We start from the raw sequence: 18,872 nt of genomic DNA, 5'->3' as shown, positions 1-18,872 counted from the left end.
ATTATAGTAGAAGAGGAAAGGGAAGGTCAGAGAGATGGTACTTTCCATTCCCTTAAGCTTCTTCATGAGAAATACAAATGCACTTAACAGTTTGACTATAGCTCCTGGAAGACACGCACTATACCATCCAGCAGTCATCATCAGCTTCACATGGCTGGCTGGATGAAAAGCACAGGGAGAACTTGAGAGGATATGGGATCAAATTCCAGCTCTGCTACAGACATACATCTCAAGCAAACCACTTCAGATTCATTCATAACATGAGAATAATACCTGAAACCAAATACCTTGATATTCATTAGGTACTTTGAGGTAATAAAAGTGATATTATCTTTAACAGTACCTGCTAATACACCAGACAAAGATTCTTCCACAAAAAACTTAAGTGTAATTTGAGACATGATGCAATAGCATAACAATAACCGAAGAAGAGAGAGGAAGCCAAAAATATGAAGGCAAAAAGGTCACACGAATATTAACACACAGTTGTTCTTTTGTTATATGCCTCTCTCTGCACTACTCTGCTTAGAAATATACTTACCCAAGCTGGAGCAGTGCTGGTGACAGTTTGTCCACATCCACATCTGCAGCCAAACAGAAGCCAAAGACTACAAAGACTACTAAGAGCAGAGATAGAACTTCAGATTTCTAAAATAATGTATTTTAAGAAGTCTTGTCACTTTTGAGTACAAGAGAATCTCCTTATTGCACTGGTATGTTATGCTATGATCAACTGTGCAGCCAAGCAAATGGACATTAAGGAAAGACATGAGTAAATAAAGCCATCACAGAACTTTAAAGAATGAGGGGCCTTGAAAACACTCAGATGTTGTCTTCCTTAGTTGAAGAATCAGAGCATCATTCAGGCCCCTGGATTCAGAGCTCCCTGCCAGTCACCTGTCCAAAACCAGACCCTCCTCCATTTACAGTAAGGGATTTCAGTGGAGGAAAGAACAGATGGTTGGCACCAATGCTGGATTTAATCCAAAGTAAGATTCATCCATTCCTACAGTGTACTTACTGACCAAACCAGTGCTGTAAAGCACTTTGACAACCAGGCACAAGTGACACCAGTCTCAAACTTACTCAAGAGCAAAATCAGAAACTTCCAGAAATAAGCAGCTCTACAGCCTTAGTTGAAACAAAATGATCTGCCCTGCACTTAATAACTGGCATGGAAAAAAAACTGTTCAGTATCAGCACAAGGAAAAGCATCCTTTACTAAGAATCATTGCCAAAGTATTTTAAATTGAGCAAAGAACTCAATTGTTAGAAAAAGACAAAATTAAAGTCACAATGATTAAGTTAAACATGAAATGAAAAACAAAAGCTTTTGTGTTTATCCACCTGCACATGGAATTTTGTGAGAGTTAAGCAGATTAGAAATATAACACACATTTACATTTCCTTCTACATGTATATAGTTCACTTTGTAAACACATTCTAAATGAAGTTACAATATTCTGGGTCACCCACTCAATATTATGCTTTACAAACTATATTTGCTGAGGATATGACTGCCAATAAAACCAACAGTTAAGTCCCTTCTACTTGTGAAAAAACAGGCCATAAGTGAGACACATCTTACTGGAAAAGCAGGTAAGAGGATCAGTTCTAAGCAGTTGTCCTTTCCAAAATAAAATGCTAAATATTTAAAAATAATCATAATAAATTTCAGAACAACAACAACAAAGGGCTAAATATGTAATCAACTATTAAAGTGCATGGATTCTATCAACTTGATCCTCCTACACTGAAAAAAAAAGAAACTGTGAGACCAGTGCTCCTTTATAATCATACCACATCTGGCTTTTTTTCACCAGCAGGATAACACTCATCTCAAACAGATCACTAGTGCAACCTCCATCCCACAGCTCCTGATGACTTTACTATTTTTAACAGGTCTCCAAACAATAAGAAACAATGTCCAGCCTTCTGCCAGCAGGCTGGTGATTGTTACACAGAAACGGTTTGTTTTTCCAGTTGGAAAAGCATTTAGGATCCATGGACCAACTGAGGCAGGAAAGCATTCTACCAGATTTTACACTGAATATAATTTCAGTTTGAAGAAAGCAGTAAAAGGAACTTACACACAAACAACTTGCAGTTATTGGACCTACTTAATGTTTACATGACACTATGACAGAGCTAAAGCAATAGATTAACACCAATCATCCAACCTCGTCCTGTACCTAATGTGCAACATTCTGTATGTTTAGTAGGTACACACAGAGAGACAAAGTGACTTGCTGTGCACTAAAGAGTAAACATGTAGCCAGAAAGACCCCTCCGTTCAAGGCCAGGCTGGATGGGGCTTTGTGCAACCTGGTCTGGAAGGGGGTGTTCCTGCCTACAGCAGGGGGCTGGAACTACATGACCTTAAGGGTCCCTCCCAACCCAAACCATTCTATGATTCTAAGATTTTAAGACATTATTCTCCTGGAATTCCCTGATTTTCATTTGTTCCTCTGTTTAATCCTTCACATAGTGCAACTAAAGACAGCATCCACAAGATGTTAGATTAAGTGTCTTCATTTAGGGGAAGAAGTATAAAACACTACCAATTTATACATCCTCTAGAACTTTCCCCTTCTTTATGTCAATACTAAGGCTACTTTAATATCAAATTACAGTGAAGTACATAAAGGTTTGCCCACCCATATCTGTGGAAAACAGCATTTATGGCAGTATCATAGCAGAGACCTCTAACCAACCCTCAGTACAGATACAGTGCTCTGCAGTGCCTTTGTACAGCTCACAAGCTCTGCAGGGGGAGGACTCTGCCATTTCTGTGAGCATAATTGAATTGGTGGGGTTGTAGCTTTTTAAAAAACATAATTTTTTTTAATGACAACAATAGCCAAGGATACCCCCTCTTGTTATCAACAGCTTCATTTCTTGTGCTGTAGTACAGAAACTGGATTACAGAATGTTCTATTTTTTGGAGGTACATGGCCCCATAATCACAGAATAATAGCATCATATACTCTTTAATACACTTACTCTGGCAACACCTCAGTAAGGGAGGGAATTGCAATTATTCCCTTTTATAGAAGAGGACAAAGTCAGAGAGGGGCTAAGAAATGGTTTGTCTGAAGAGGTCTATGATAGAATATGGACTGCAGCTCAGGACACCTTTTAATCATCTCTAGTTTCTCATTCAGTTTGACATCCCATTCTTAGGTTGGCTAAAAGGTAAATGAAACTTACCTGAAACTTCTATTTCCATTTCAGTCTGCCCACGAGATACTACAAAATGCCATGATTAACAATACATTCAGGAATATAGCAATCAGTGCAGGTTTACTGTGGATCTAAGAATATTCTTCTGGCTTTTAATAGAGTTGCTACCTAGGAGCCATATATGCACAGTGATACACCAGTTTTGGCTATATTAGTGCCTAGCACTCACATGACCTATTCAGGTGCAAGTATGATATTAAGAATAATTTTGCCTAGGGATTAGGTAATAGTACTGAATAACCACATCACATGTCTGCATGCTGTAAAAAGTTAAAATGAGGAAAGAAGGGAATAAACTGATTTCTACCATGAATAATTTCTTTTTGATACATATTTTAATCTATTTTTACTATTATGATCATCACTGGCATAAAAACACATGCTTTGAATTCTGAGAAAGAAAAATTGAAGGGGAGCCCTCAAACCCTGTAAGGCCACAGTTCTAGTAATTAAATGACACATATAATCCTTTCTTCACAACCTCGTTCCCAAAAACCACTCCAAGGAGACAGAAGTTTCTTCTTTTCCCAAAGCCACCACATCCCAGGCAACACAGACAAGCAGTAGCTTTCAGGCACACAGGAAGCTCACACATATGGATTGCTCCTGCCCAGAGGGTACCCTAGAGGAGGTGAGCGCCCACCCCCCTGCATTCTCCGAATGTTTTGGTTAATCCCATCTCCGGGGAAGTTAAGACCACAACCGATGGTGTTTTTTTAGAATGAGCAGCAGCAGCAGCTCAGCCTGCCCGGAACTCACAAGGAGCTGAGGGGCTCTGAGGGGCCTGAGCTGTGCCATGGCACAAACAGCTACCTTCTGGCAAATGAAAGGGAGAAAGCTAAACCAGTGCTTTTGTAGGCACTTGGTTGTGAAATATAATGAAGCGTCATGGAGAAAAAAATAGGGGCATGGGTTTAAACACAACACACAAGAGATGAAAGTGTGTCTTGTTTTTCCCCTTTCCATAAAAAGCTAAGTATTTATAGCAGCTGCTCACTAAAATAAAAAGCCTTGAGAGTTATGTGTGAGGAATGTTAAGTCACAGCATTACATAGAAAGAACAAGTAATAATTTGGACATAAGTGTGATGAAATTCACCTATTACAGTAGATTAAGATGTTATGTCAACTCTGTTCTTAAATCTCTCACTACTCATATTCCTGGCTTTGTTCTCTCTCTTTGTTAAATATCTTGAATAATCAGCATGAAATTTTCCCTTGCGGATGAAACATGCTAAATCAGAGTAACCAAAGTACTGTCAGCCAGAAAAGCGAACAACAGAAAGAAACAAAAAACAAACAAAAATCACACTCATAGCCATCCGCATATTTTAAGACCATCTGGAAAATAAGTTCAGATGACAGAGCGACTTCTAAATTTACATCGTTTCTGAATCATGATCATGCAACCTTACAGCTTTGCTTAAGCCAACAAAGTTTCTACTCCTCAGGTATCTTGAGCTCACCTCCTCCAAGATGTATAACCCCGCATTTGGCACAAAGCTTCCCACCTGCCTCTGCACAGGAAACCCCCCTCATTGTGAAGCAGCTTCGGAGGCCCGGGGTTTCTGGCATTTTTCAAAGCTGAAGAATTTACTTATTCCAATTTTAACAGAGACCAATTACAAAGCTTTATTTCCATTCTTATTGTATCACAGAAGAAGCTAATGGGAGGACAACTATGAAGAAGAATAAAATACCACTATTCTGAAGCCACAAGTGTATTCCTCCCTGCAGATGCTCCGCCTCCTGCTCCTACATTCCCAGCACATTCTGTCCACTTTCTGGAAGGTCTGTCCACTTAAATATACCTACTTAGTTCCAAAAAGATATCACTGTTTCAGAAGATGTGAATCATCCAACTAAGCACCTGTAAGAACTATTTACTGTGGTTTCTAATTAAATTCTCTAAGTTTTAATTCCTCTCATTTATTTATTTAGTTCTATCTCACCTAAATGCAATAGGACAGTTTAGGTCAGCTGCAATCCTTAAAATAAAATAAAATAAGTTATTCAACACTATAATTACACTCCTCATCTAACTTTTAAAGAAATAAAGGGTTTTCCCACACCTTCCACTTATATTAATACATAAACTTAATTTTTACATGTAGATATTTGCACTGTGAAGAGGAGCAAACATTTATTTTCTTGTTGTGATAAGAACACTGGGTATCAAATTCCACCACTACATTGTAGGGGCTGCTTATAGCTTGAAAGATTTATTATGAATTCTTGAAAATCTGCTTTAATTTTTCATACACGTACCTCTCCCTAACATTCATTACATTTAGAGATGTGGGTTTTTAAGAGCAGCAGCAGGGAGAATAAAATAAAATAAAAAAAGCACAAAACATTTGTCTGTTGCTCAACTTCCAGTATCACTTCAGTACCACCCCAGTCAAATTCTAAAGTAAGCAGATCTGCAAGTCTAATGTTAAAAAAGGAAACTGGTTACCACATTTCAGCTTCTGAAGCTTTTTATACCTTAAGTAAGTAAAGTAACACTTCTGGTGGTTCTTGAATAAATAGTTTAAAATTAAAGCCATAGCAATAAAGATATTTTGCTTGCTTAGCTGCAGTAGTAAAACTTCCATCAGCAGAATACGAAAGCATTCTTTTCCTGTTCATTGCAAATAAGTAACTCTTCCATAATAATATCCACCTACTCTTTTTCTATCTATTTGGTGTACTTACAACGATTTCTACTACTGACTGAGATTTATCTGCTTCACTAAAACTGCCTAGGAATAATTTCTGCAGTCATTCTGGGGAGGAGTAAGAGGGGATGTGTATTTGTAAATAACACTAACATTTTCCTTCCTATCCCAACCAACAAACCCAGACAAACTGTATACATACCCAAAAATGATCAGCTTTCCAATTCCAGAATGCTGGCTTCAATTCCCTGGAGCAGTTTTGCGCATTAAATCAACATACTGTAAGAATAATCACTGGAGACCAACTTGCTACAGGCTGTAGAAGGCTGGCCTGCGGAGCGCAGAAAGCTCATGCTCCCATTTACTTCTGTAGCCATCTGTGGATTAATTGTAACAGACCTAAAGTTCCTCCCTTACTTCATGACTTGTCTCTCCCTAGATCCTTCAGCCTTTCAGACTCCCTAAGATGTCTATCTCATTCCTATTAGGCATCTTACAGAGTAGCGTTCTCAAATTGCTGATGCAAAACACTAGGGTAAGAATGAATTTTCATTTATAGCTCTCCACAGAGAAGTTTTTTCCCTTGTTGAGGCAAGCGCTGGCCTCAGTATGATTACAACCCATCTGTGCACATATCTGGTAGAAAAGTTATTTCCTTTTACAGTGGGTTATATTTATTTAGCTGTAGCACAGCTGCTCCAAAGCCACTTGGAGTCTAAAAGCATGCTTTTTCGACGTTGTGCTTCCCCATGAAATGCATCAGCTGCTGAACAAGAACCCAAGCCCCAGCCTAAAGAAACAGTATCTCTGAAAGGAGTTGTGTTCACCCCGCAGCTGAACTCACCAGTCCCAGGGGTCAGGAAGCACAGGCTGCCCTCAGAACCAGGCACCTGGCAGCCCCCCAGCCTTCTTAGGCTGCTGGCGTGACACGACCTGTGGCTGCTGTGACATGCAGGGCCCTTTCCACACATTTAGTCTCCCCCACCTGCCCCTGCCAGGCACTAAACATCCTGCAAAGACAAGCAAGGCGACAGACAGAGATCAGCAGCAAAAGCATGGAGTCCTGCATGTAGAGGCATCCTGGGATATCGTCATTTCATTTTGGTCCTAATTATGACTACTTGTTTTGCATTGCCATGAGTAATGAATTGTTTTTTTCAACTTCTGCATCAGAAAGGAAGTAAGCTTGCTAGAACAATAAATTAGACACAAGAGCCTCGTTACAACAGACTGTTCAGACTTTGCAGAAAGTGAATGATTTAGTTTTGTTTTGTTCTTCACAGATTAACTACTCATACATTACTACTCACAACCTTCAAGGAAAAAAAGCAGCAACAAAAAGTATCTCTCTCTACTGTCTCAGTCCTCAACTTCCAAGGCATGCAATGTATGTAAAGAAATTAAGACCTTAACATAATTGCAGCCTGATCAAAGGTGTTCTCCCTAACACTATCAGGACATTTTTGTCCCGCCATTGACTTTTTGTCAGGCAAGAAAGCAAGAATACTACTTGCAAAGCACTTTTTGAAGTCACAACAGTAAGGATCTGTGATCATTAATTAGCTTTAGTTTACTGTTTACTGTTTTCTCATAATGTTTCATACATAATGAAGTATTATCCCCCCAAATAAATAAGCCCTACACAAGCAGTCTGATCAAATTACACAGGCTTCAGCTTATTCATAGAATCCTTGCAGTAAATAGCAATTGTAGCACTCATTCATTTACATTTGGGAATGCAAATCACGTAAGTGAAGCATCCAGGGCTTCGTAGATTTTCTCACTTCCAGAAATTTAAGTTATCAAAAAAGCTATTAAGCAACATGAAAGTGTAACTACGTACATACATTTATATATACACACTATATATGTTTAACTAATAAGCTATTTGTTGTAATTCAGATCTTTGTGTAAAGTGATCTACAAAGGGGAGAAAACAGCAAAAAATTTTTCAGCATAACTTTAAAAATTATTTTTTAGAGTAACTGTGACAAAGAAAGCTTTAATTCCTATTTCTAGCAACAACTAAACCAAAATGCTGTGCAAATAAGTTATATGTTTACTAAAATTAAACTTAAAAATAGTACCGAGGATATGGGGAAGAAAAATCAACTCAAATACATAACATATTCTTCAGGAAAAAAAAGGTCATACCAAAACAATATCATCACTGCCTTCAATTCAGATTTGAGAATGAAGACATTTTTTTCCAGCAGCTGCACTTAAGAATAGTAAAGAACTGTTGCTGAACAGAGAAGCTGTCAGCTGACATCGTTCTGCACATCATGTTGAACTTTTCAGATCTCCCTTATTAAAAGAGATTATTCATATAATTGCTTGAAAGCAAAATAGACCACGGAAGTCCACCCAGCAGGCCAAATGGTAACCCCTGCTTTATTTCTTCAGCTGCTGCCATTTCTAAAAACTTTTTGCAGTAACACAGGAAAATTTCATCAGTGGCTCTTCCCATCAAAGCAATTGCTAAGTCATCTCTTCTCAAAATTCAGCATTTGCAAGAAAATCTGAACTGCTGCTGTGAGACCACGGTGAGTTGTATCAGCAAGGGGAGACAGAGTGATTACGAGGAACGAAAAGTTAAAGCTGCATTCATTACAACAGCTGTGAATAACGCTATCCGCAACGCACCTTCAAATAACTTATTTCAAATACTAAAGAAATTTTCAGTTAAACTGATGGCATAGTTGAGAATTTCTGACAAGATAAGAGCACAGAATACTGGAGGCCAGAAGAAAGCCAATTTTTATCCAACATAAACTCCGCATGACCTTGTATCAGTCCTCCATGCAAGGACTGCAGCAGCAGCACAGCTGGGAGGAACACACCGCAAGGAAGCTTTCTTGTTCATAGCCTTTCTTATGTTTTTCACCAAGTGGTAATTGCTCTGTGCAAGCCAGTCATGGGACAAGAACTTATAATAGGAAGGGCAATGTTTCTGCAACACTTCACAGTTGTTACTGTCAGTTTTTGATCCTGTTTGCAATGGTCTGTATAGCTGCTGTGATAAAGCTGTGCCAAAGTCGTACAAAATACAACCATGCTTTCCTGCATAGCCAGTACTTCTCTTACTCTTTGCAATCCAAGAGTATTTGTGTGCAAGACAGCTCTGCCTTTTCCACTTTGCAGCGGTTTGTACCCAGGACCAATTTCATACCCATGCTACAGCCATTCCCCAGGGAGGATCCAACGATAGTAAGGGGTTACAAAATAGCAGTCTACAGCCTAAAAGGGTTTTTTTTCACCCCTCTTTCAAACAAGACAGCCTACCTGCCTTCAATTTCTTGTTTGCAGAATGGTATCACATTTTCATAAAAATTTATCAACATTTATCATACACACATACACACACACAAAAAAAAAAAACAACCAAAAACAGTGGGAAAGCAGAGTTAAAATCTTCATTAAAGCTGCCACAGAGATATAGTAGAAAGAAACCTGATAAAATATTCACCAAGTTTCCTGCATTCAAAGTCACTTCTCCCCTTCACGCAGGGTCACTATGTCCTGCCAATTCATCAGCTCCCAAAAATAAACTAGTTGAGTAACTGAAGATATCAATAGGTTTCCTCATTCCCTCCATGCATCTAAACTGTACGGCACAGGCGACTATTTGAAAACAGTCAGGCATTCCACACTTCAACTAGAGCGATTCTCCCAGGCAAATTCTGTCACTTGCAATAACTCAGTTATAGCTGTCACTAAACACAGAACACCATTCCACATCCAAACACTGCTTTTCTCTCACAAATCAAGTCACACAGAAAGAACAGCTTTCTTAAGAATACTTTTTAAACACACTGCAAAACTGAGTTCTGTTGATGTTCACAATGAAAACTTAACACAGCAGCTGATAGGTCTAAATTAATCTTTGAAAAACATCCCAGAACCAAGCACCAAATGACAAAGCTCATCAACCTCTTCCATTTCTTCTATCTTTAGCATTTTTGATCACGCTGCCAAAGTTACACAGCTGAGAAACAAGAGAAAACCTCAGCATAGGAGCCAGACAAATCATTTAAGTGCACAGAACCATGGAGGTAACAGCTCTGTTCACTGACTGCCTGATTTACAGCCATGCGAGTAATCTGGCTAGAAAAAATCTCTATTCAGTCTGCTCCATACAGAAATTGGTGCCTCACTTTCAGAGAGGAAACCAGAAGTCTCAGTTCCACATTGCAGATTTCCTTAACACGTGTAGCGAAGGGACTAAGATTCTCTCAGGGAACAGAAAACCAGCCTTTTAACCAGGGTGTACAGAGATAGTTCAGTCAAAAGGGCCCATGTGTAAACTATGTGCAAACTCTCACGTGAATGAAAACGAGTTGCCATGCTATCTAAAGATTAGGTGTCACTGTCTGCTGGCAGCACACAGCACACACTCCTGGATTTAAAAGAGTGCCTATAGCCTTTTCTGAGCAACACAACCTCTTCTCTGTGACCCTCGGCACAAAAGTAGTTGACAACATTAACAGCCATGGCAGCTGTGAATTCAGACTCCCAAATCACACCTTGCCCTCAAAAGGACCCCAGCAAAGCAATTAGCTCCTCTGGGTGCAGCAGAGCCTCCTCCCCAGCCCCACTCTCCTCCCCGGTTATGCCCTTAAGTGCAATATCAAAGCATGGCTCTGTAGCCCCTTTGTTAGCAGATTAGGAAGACAATTACCTGCCTTGAAAGAAGGACGATAACAAGGCACAAATAATGTAAACTACAGTCAGTTTTAATGCATATTCTATAATACCAGTCAGCGTGTCCTCATTGCAAGGAGGGTTGTTTTTTCCTTGATTGTTGTTTTGGGGTTTTTTTGTTTGTTTGTTTTTGTTGTTTGCCTTCTCCTTCAACTCTGTCTCTGCTCATTGTTGCCTAACAGCTTGTAAATGTGTAGACTCACGTATTAGAAACAGCATATTCTGTGACTGGAAGACCTGATGACACTCTAGGTCAGGGCAAAGAGCGTGCTTGTCTAGGTTCCAAGTACATGTTCCTTACTGCTGACTATTTCAGTTTCAGTATAGGCGCCTTGTTGCATCTACAGACAGATAAAAGTCTCAATGGAATGACAAACGCAAACACTTCCCCCTCCCTCCAGCTACCTGTTGTTAACACTGTTTAAACCAGGAGATAAAATACTACAGGCACTCTGGGCTGATAAGAGACCAAGAGAAAGATTTTAGTCAAGATTTTTAAAGTCTAAACAATAGCTACAGGATTTCTACCAAGAAGCACGGCTTCTACCAAGCGTATGGTTGTTGTTTCTTAAACATTTTAACCCAATTAATACAATAGAAAGCACTCTCTAACTTCAATTTCCAGGCTGTGTCCCTGCAAACAGGTCTCCATAAGAAGTACCTGTGCAGTCACAGATCGTAACCTTCACTAGCAGATCAGATCCTCAAATTTGCTTTCAACAAAAGGGTTATCTAGATCACCTAAAGGTCTAAGAGTAGTCCACACCTTTGTTACATATTACTCAACTAAAATGGCACAAAGCTGCAGTGAAGCCATATAGGCACAGAACCAGAAAGAAAAATAGCATAACTGCGAATTTATCTGTCATAAAGCCTGAGAATTAGGAGCAGTCTCAATTAGCTCTCATGATGTAAAGAGCAGGAGAAGCAGCCTGTCTCAGAAAGATCTGAATCACTCTCACAAACATTCAACAGCAGATTTCTGCTCAGATTTTCAGCAGGAGACTAGAGAAAGCCTGAACATTTTATTCCTTAGCAAATTATTTTTCTGCATTAGACAACAAAGAGCTGCTGAAAACTTCTATGGTGTCTCTGCCTTTTGGTGAACTCGCATGTGAACCGGTTTGAATGCTGGAGTTTTCTTCTTTGCTGCTACACGTCATCCAACCCAGTGACAATCGGCACAAAAGAAGCAGCACCTTGCCAACACAGCTGTTTTACTGCCAGCTCCAAAGATCAGATTAGCTGTCTGTCTCTTAAAGCAACTATTCCCATCCATGTGGCCAAGGAATTGTTGATGTTGGCATGTATTTGGGCCACTGCCTTTTGCCCCCATACTTGCCTAATGACATCTCTGTCAGAGATGCCTTGTGGAGATATCCACACACTTGTTAAAAATCATCAGTACAGCCTGCAGGCCAATGAAAAGCCTCTGAACCATGCTCTTTTGTCTTTTTTGGAGGATGCTTTGCTCCTTCATGACAAACATGCCTGAGTTTTTTTCATTTGTTTGCCTCCTGTGCATGTAACTTCATATATATATTCTTACGTCACTCTTAGGCAAACAAACAGAAAACCATGCATCCTTGAACACATGTGCAAGCAGGCAGGTTAGCCTGTATTACAATGCCAGGACAGGCTACCTCAATGAGGAAATCCAGTCTTTTAGTGTGCAACTTATTAACAGTAGCAGCCGTTACTGAAGTGTTCGTCCAGCTGTAGAAGAATTCTGCACAAGAATTCAAATCAACATTTTGTTTATTTTCTGAACAAAGCTCTCTGTATCTTGATTCCCTGTTTGTAAAGGTAAGATAGCTATGTTAATTTCTGCAAATGAGAAACTTCAAATCTTCTTCAGATCGTATTTGTTCATTTTTTAAAGAAAGAATTATGAATGAAGCAATGATTTCAATTAAGTTGGTTGTGAGGCAGCCCATTATTTGCTTAAGTGTATAATCTAAGAGCAAGTATCACACATTCCAATCTCCCCAGGTTTTTATTACCTCAGTATGTCAAATGTTTACTCTTTTTGCAGCACGAATTCAGATTTAAAACGAATCGCTCATAAGGAGTTTCACATTCCTCAGCAGTAAAGGAGTATTTTACTACAGAACAACATTTTCTAAAGAAGAAGACTGCAGCAACAGCAAAAAAGTCAGCTAGTGTCATAGCTGAAATATTTCACTTTCACCAAACAACAAATAGTGCTAAGGCAAAAAAGGTAAAGAGTCAAAACAACTCTCATGCTTCAGTAGGAAAGAAGTTTCTAAACGTGTTTTGTATACTTGCATATATTTATTAAAAAATCATAGTAATAAAGATAATTTAAATACTGAAATTGAATTGGAAGAAATGAAGCCCATAAGCAAATGCAACACTTTTGCAGACACCCTTTATGTGCAAACGACTTTCCAAACACCCAAGGAGGATAATTTAAACTCTAATAATAAGAACGCAGTAATGCATTTTGATTCCTAGCTTTCATTCACAGTATATTCATACATTCCTCGCCCAGCATTTCAACATCCATTAAAACATACTTATTGTACAAATTTTGATGGAGAAAGACTACGTGATTTATCCACACATGTATTTGAAATAGGTATTTTCTAAAAATTTGGGAAATAAATCAACATCAACAGTTTTCCAAAAAACAGACATTTTAGTTCAATGTAACGAAGATTGTGTTACAAACATTCCCAATGTTTAGCATGTCACACGTAGGATAACATCTAGAGTTTGACAAAAAAAAGGTTCAACAACAGTAGTTCAACTTGGAATTTTCTAAGCCATGAAATGAAACTAAACAATAGGGGCAGGCAGTTTTCAGTGCCAGTTTCACACATTATGAACATCTCTGGCATCTTAAATTGTCATCATGGCAACCAGAATGCCTTAGGGCTGTGGCTCTCTTTCTTAGTAGGGATTTAATAGTGCTAGGACTTTGTTCTGAAATGATATAAAACCAATTACAAAACAGGAAAATGCTCCATAAATTCTTCACCACCCAAGCTCAGTAATTTCCCACAAACAAAGCAAACTTCACTTCCAGGAAGTGCTTGAAAGAATGAAGAATACATTGCCTAGGTAGAAACAAAACCTGAAAACATGACATTCTTAACAGCAAAAAGTCAAGTAAAATCATAGCGATATTTTTTATGGCACTTTGTTTTACTTTTCAATATCTGAAGTTACCTATTCACCACATCCCAACTGCAAAGCCAAAGCGGTATTTTAAAGTCTTCTCATTTAAACACTCTCAATAAAAAGACAAGAACAATCCTTGCAGTCAAAACTAATGCCTGTCTTGGCCACTAGAGCAGTAACAATACCAAACACAAATAAACACCAAATCAAGATGAACAAGAAAGATATTCAAGCTTGAAAGAACAGCTTTTCTTTACAAAAGGAACTGGGAACCAATTTTCATGTGCAAATATAGTATATAGCAGAGAAGAAGTAAGGTCTGAATGCTGACTTGATTCCAATTGCTTTCTCTTCGTATGCTAGTGCTGAACATGTAACAAATCAGTAAAATAAAGTCAGAAAATGTGCCACAACTGTTTTCTCAGCTCACTGCTTTATTAATAGCATTTAACTTGTTTCAGTCTTCATCAACACTGAAGTCAAACAATACAGAAAATTGCATTTCTCAAATTCTAAAGACTACAAGGAAAGTGTTTTTCCATGTTTTGCTGCAGACCTTTCAAGATGCTGTTAAATAAATAAAAATACTGACCACTTTCCTCCACCCTTCAAATTTTGCTTTTTCCCAGTTTTTATCTTCTTAATCAACAGCAGCTATCAATGCAACACGATGCATTCATGTAGTTAATGCTTAAAACGAACAACCATTTTAAAGATGTGAATTGCAAAGAATATCTATCTGTACATATTCCATACCGTAATATAGTGGATTATATTAATTTGGGCCTGGAAATGAAGTGGTTTTAAGTTGCATCAAACTCAATAAAAAGCATCGGTATAGAAAAGCACATAATTAAATTGCAACATTTATTTCTGCATCCCCACTTGCTCATTTGCTCCTGAATACTTGAATGTTGGCTCCAGGCCAAAAGCTTGCACTCACATTTTTTTCCAGTGAGGAGAATACAGCTTTTTCTCATAACAGTTTGTGTATTTTTCATCTGCTTGAGCTGATCAGCAGAGCACTCTAGAAGGGTACAGTTGGAGATCATTTGAAGCAGAAGTTAAGCAAAATGTTGCATAGCACCCATTGAGCGTCCTCGTGCTGGAAACACATGCCATTTGTGCACTGGGAGCTGCTGTAGCTGCCAAGGATCTTTCACACGGCATGCAAGCTGCTGGCATGCAATGCAAAGACTTAAATTATTGCTTGAGCAATCGCCTCTTTCATGGATCTACACATCGCACGACATGGGTTTGTTGGTCTGAATGCTGAAATCGCACCAGAGAGAACACATGATTCAAGCACAAACAACTCCCCTCTGACAGATAGTTCTGTGCCACTCTATCCCAGTTATTAGGGGAGGAGTTAAGGATGATATTTCCTTGAATTAGCAGCACGTCCTTCCCATTTACAAATTGCTCAGTGACAAGTCTTCCATTTGGAAGCTGACTCATTAACCTTGGCTTGCCCATGCCAGAATATGCCAGCTTTCTGGACATGTGTTGCAAAACTTGAATGCTTGCCTTCTGCCCCCACCAGTGTTTTGTATGATGAACACTGAGTAGTTTCTCTCTCCTTTTATGTCACTTGGCATACAACTAACTGCACTGGAAAAAATATGCACACTTACAGCACTTGATTTTAGCATACGCTGTAATTTAATGTAACCAATACTAAGATGTCATGCAATGCCTTATTTTTTTCTTCCCTCAACAAAAACTAGCAATGTCTTATCCCTAATAGGAGCCCACTGAACATCCTAAATCCATGGTTTGATCAGTAGGTCACAAGAGCAGCTGCTGAATATTTATCTAAGCTGAAGAGAATAACAGATGAATTTCCTGAGTAGAAAATCCCCAAGAATTTCTGAAATACATAGTAACCCCTCTTACCTTTGAAGACAGGAGCACAGACTAGTCAGATTGCCACTCAGAATTACAGCAGCCATTTGTCTCCCTTCTCTCCTGAGCCCCCACCCTTTCCCCACACCTGCTGCTCCCACCCCCAAGATGGCTGCTTCCAACAAGAGGTAGAGGCCCTCTGCTGAGGCGCCTTGAAGCTTGACAGAATAGCACAACAGGCTTGAAAACATCTGCAGTTCTGCAGCTACCACTTTTAGATGACGATAAGAATGAAAATGCAAAAGCATAAATTCACTTCTGGAAGGAGTATGTAGGATCTTGGAAGGCTCTTACTGCGCTATAGACTTCATCATTTCATATCATCACTATTCTCATGCACCTTGGTGGGGTAAAGGCTAGCATGGCCAAGCTCCCTTTTGCAAACAGGCAATAAACACATGCCTATGACTAATTCCCCTGAGTACCACAGGACAACTCACAGATGTAAAAGTTATCTCCTCACTTGTGTTCAAGTCCAAAGAACCCCAGCCGGAAATATTTTCTCAAACCACTTATACTGCGGAAAGCAAAAGCTAACATAAGGAATGACTGAACTGCACCACTACCACAAATGATGTAAGGAATACTTAAGCACAATTCTGGGTTTTCCCCAGAACAAAGAAAAAAAATCTACAAACAGAACTCCAGAACTCCACAGTATTGCAAAGATGGAAAGATATTTGATATTTGCTTGGTTTGTATTAAAATGTTCCATTAGAGTTACAGAAAGATCACTATGAAACTAAATTCGTTGAATGATAAGTCCGATGTTGTGGTTAATTAGCTCCATGCTAGAGAGAAGAAAAAAAGAAAAAGACAACAAAGCAAAACAAACAGATTTGGCACATCATTATTTTCTTCATTAGCAAAGTTACATATGCACAAAGCATTTAGATGGCAGTGTGAAGAAACTACCAACAGTAAGACAGTCTGTGCGTTTAACCAAAATAGTATGTTCTAATGGAATACCAAGAACTTCTAAAGCAACTTTCCATTTTTTATAGCAGTTTCCATTGCAGTGCTCAAGACAAGCCTTCCCAGCATCCATCACCTCCTCAGCAATGACAGCTAAAAACAATGTTTGCAGAAAATCTTCTCTAATTCTGGAAAGGCAAATTTCTGAATACCAGATCTGAAATCTTTTGCATCACACATTTCATAAATTCCAAGGACTTCCAAACAAAATTAAACTGATGGAAATTACAGGTAACCATTATCTTTGAAAATCCAATCTTAGGCACTCTCATTTGTATCTACAATGACTTTGCCCATCATTTTGATCACCTTTCAAAGTCTCAGTCAAAACCATCCTTCTGCAGAGTTTGTGGCACACTCCCAACACCTCATCCTATCTATCAGTTTCACTGCCAGCAAGATCACTAAGCAATATGAAACTCTTCATAAAAACCACTTAAGTTGAAACATCACGTTCAGAACTTATGTTCAGCCTTGCTTTGCTTTCAACCTCGTGATTTTCTGTGGTCTGACACAGAAACTCTCCTCAGTGCTCTTCTCTCCATTTCCACACAAGGCAGCTGAACTCAGCACAGAGATTTTTTTCCCCCACACCAGCAAACAAGAAAAAAGATGACATCAGAAATTACATGAAACCTGCAGGACTACGAGCAAACCTGACTGATTTTCACTTTCTGCACGATCACTTCAGAAAAGCAAACCCACAGATTCAACCAGCTTGCTGTGTCCCCTGAGATTGCAGGCACTACAGGTGGCATTTCTGCTGAGTATTTCAGAGCTGTGTCTTCTACAACCAGCCTCACTCCACTTCTTTTTCCCCACTTCTAATTCTTCAGCGAAGTCTATGAGGAACGTGGCAGTTCAATACAAAATAAATTCTCATTTTAGCATTTGCAATGCAAATCTACGTTTTGTTCAGCACAGAAATCTTGCACAATGGCCCATGCATACGTATTCGTTCCAACAATGCTGTCCTATGCAATCACTCTGTAATTACACACAGTCATAAAGCTGCTGCTGTTGCTGCCTGGAACTGCAGTCTCGCCCTCCAAACAACCTAATACCAGTCTCTGCATTAGGACATTTCTTTTCGCTCTTTCCCTCCCTTGACTGCCTGCAGCTCGCTCCACACAGCCCCTTCTACCGCACTCCAACTCAGGATGAAAACAGCTTCTTTCTGGTAACAGCCATGATGATTTATTTGTTTTAAAGAGGCTGCCAAGTTCAATCTCTGTCGAGCAGAAGGAATATTTCTTGCATTCTGAAGGCTGCAATCACACAAGACTTTAGAAACCAAAAATAAACCTCGCCTGGTAAAAAAACCATAAGTATTATATAAGACACTCACATATGTGCGTGGGTGTATTGTCAGCTCTGACTGGTAAACTGCAAAGAATCAGTCCTTCCCAGTTGCTGACAGAGAAAAAGCTGTACATTTAGGGGCACGGGATTTGCACAAATTATCTAATCAATTCCTCCCCACCCCCTCCGTTGCGTAAATCCCGGCAGAGAAACACAATCCGCGCACACGGCGAGCACCGCGCCCTACCGAGCGCCCCGAGTCACGGTGCTGCACCCGCAGCCCCCAGAGCCGCCCCAGCTCCGACACGGAGCCAGAAAGGGAAGCCCGGAGCCACCCGCCCTCCCGAGCAGCCCCACACACACGGACGGTCTTACCCAGCCGCAGCCGCATCCTCTGCGCGTCGCTGCAGCCGGGCGGCACAGCGGCCCCCCGAGCGCCCGCGGAGCTCCCGTAAGGGAAACACGAGCAGCTCAGCGCCCCAGCGCGGCCCCCAGCAGCGGGCGGCCCGGCACAGCTCGCCCGGCTGTCCCGGCCTCGGCCCCGCGGAGCTGCGCGGCCCCGGCGGCTGCACAGGTACTAGTGCAGCTCATCCTGCAGCCACAGCTCGCACCCCTAAATTAAAGCCCCGGGAGAAGCACCCCCGCTCCAAAATGGCAGGAGAACGGAAGCAACTCGTGCGAAGAAAATAAACCCGCGGAAAGCAGGAGAGGGAACAAAACGTGCTTCCTCACCTGCGCTGCGAGGTACGGCGGGCGCCTCCGGGGCTGCAGATTGCAACGAGAAAACACAGAAGGAAAGACCACCGAGAAAGAATAAAAGCGGAAAGAAAAAAAAAATCCACCAAAAAACTTTTTTTTTTGTTTCTTTCTCTCCGGGACTCAGGGAAAGCGTCACTTCCTAGTGCGGTAAGCGGGGAGGCTCCCGGGCCCGGGCTCC

The 18,872-nt window shown here is 40.2% G+C and overlaps 1 protein-coding gene across 6 annotated transcripts in view; it reads right to left on the bottom strand.

Annotated features, from left to right (window-relative positions):
* Positions 1-18,872, bottom strand: part of MIDEAS (mitotic deacetylase associated SANT domain protein) — a 59,191-nt gene that overhangs the window by 31,463 nt on the left and 8,856 nt on the right. For 3 of the 6 annotated variants that reach the window (XM_015864588.2, XM_015864592.2, XM_015864595.2), the window contains exon 1: positions 18,668-18,859. The exons of 1 other annotated variant lie outside the window; for it this stretch is intronic. The gene's annotated coding sequence lies outside the window, so the exon portion shown is untranslated. Of the gene's footprint in view, positions 1-6,104; positions 6,453-17,981; positions 18,104-18,667; positions 18,860-18,872 lie in introns of those variants that run through there. 2 more of the 6 variants (XM_015864591.2, XM_015864590.2) reach the window with 2 other exon arrangements.

The sequence above is a fragment of the Coturnix japonica genome, chromosome 5 (genome assembly GCF_001577835.2).
Source record: "Coturnix japonica isolate 7356 chromosome 5, Coturnix japonica 2.1, whole genome shotgun sequence".
In the NCBI taxonomy this organism is placed as follows: domain Eukaryota; kingdom Metazoa; phylum Chordata; class Aves; order Galliformes; family Phasianidae; genus Coturnix; species Coturnix japonica.
This window is presented reverse-complemented; position numbering and strand designations above follow the sequence as displayed.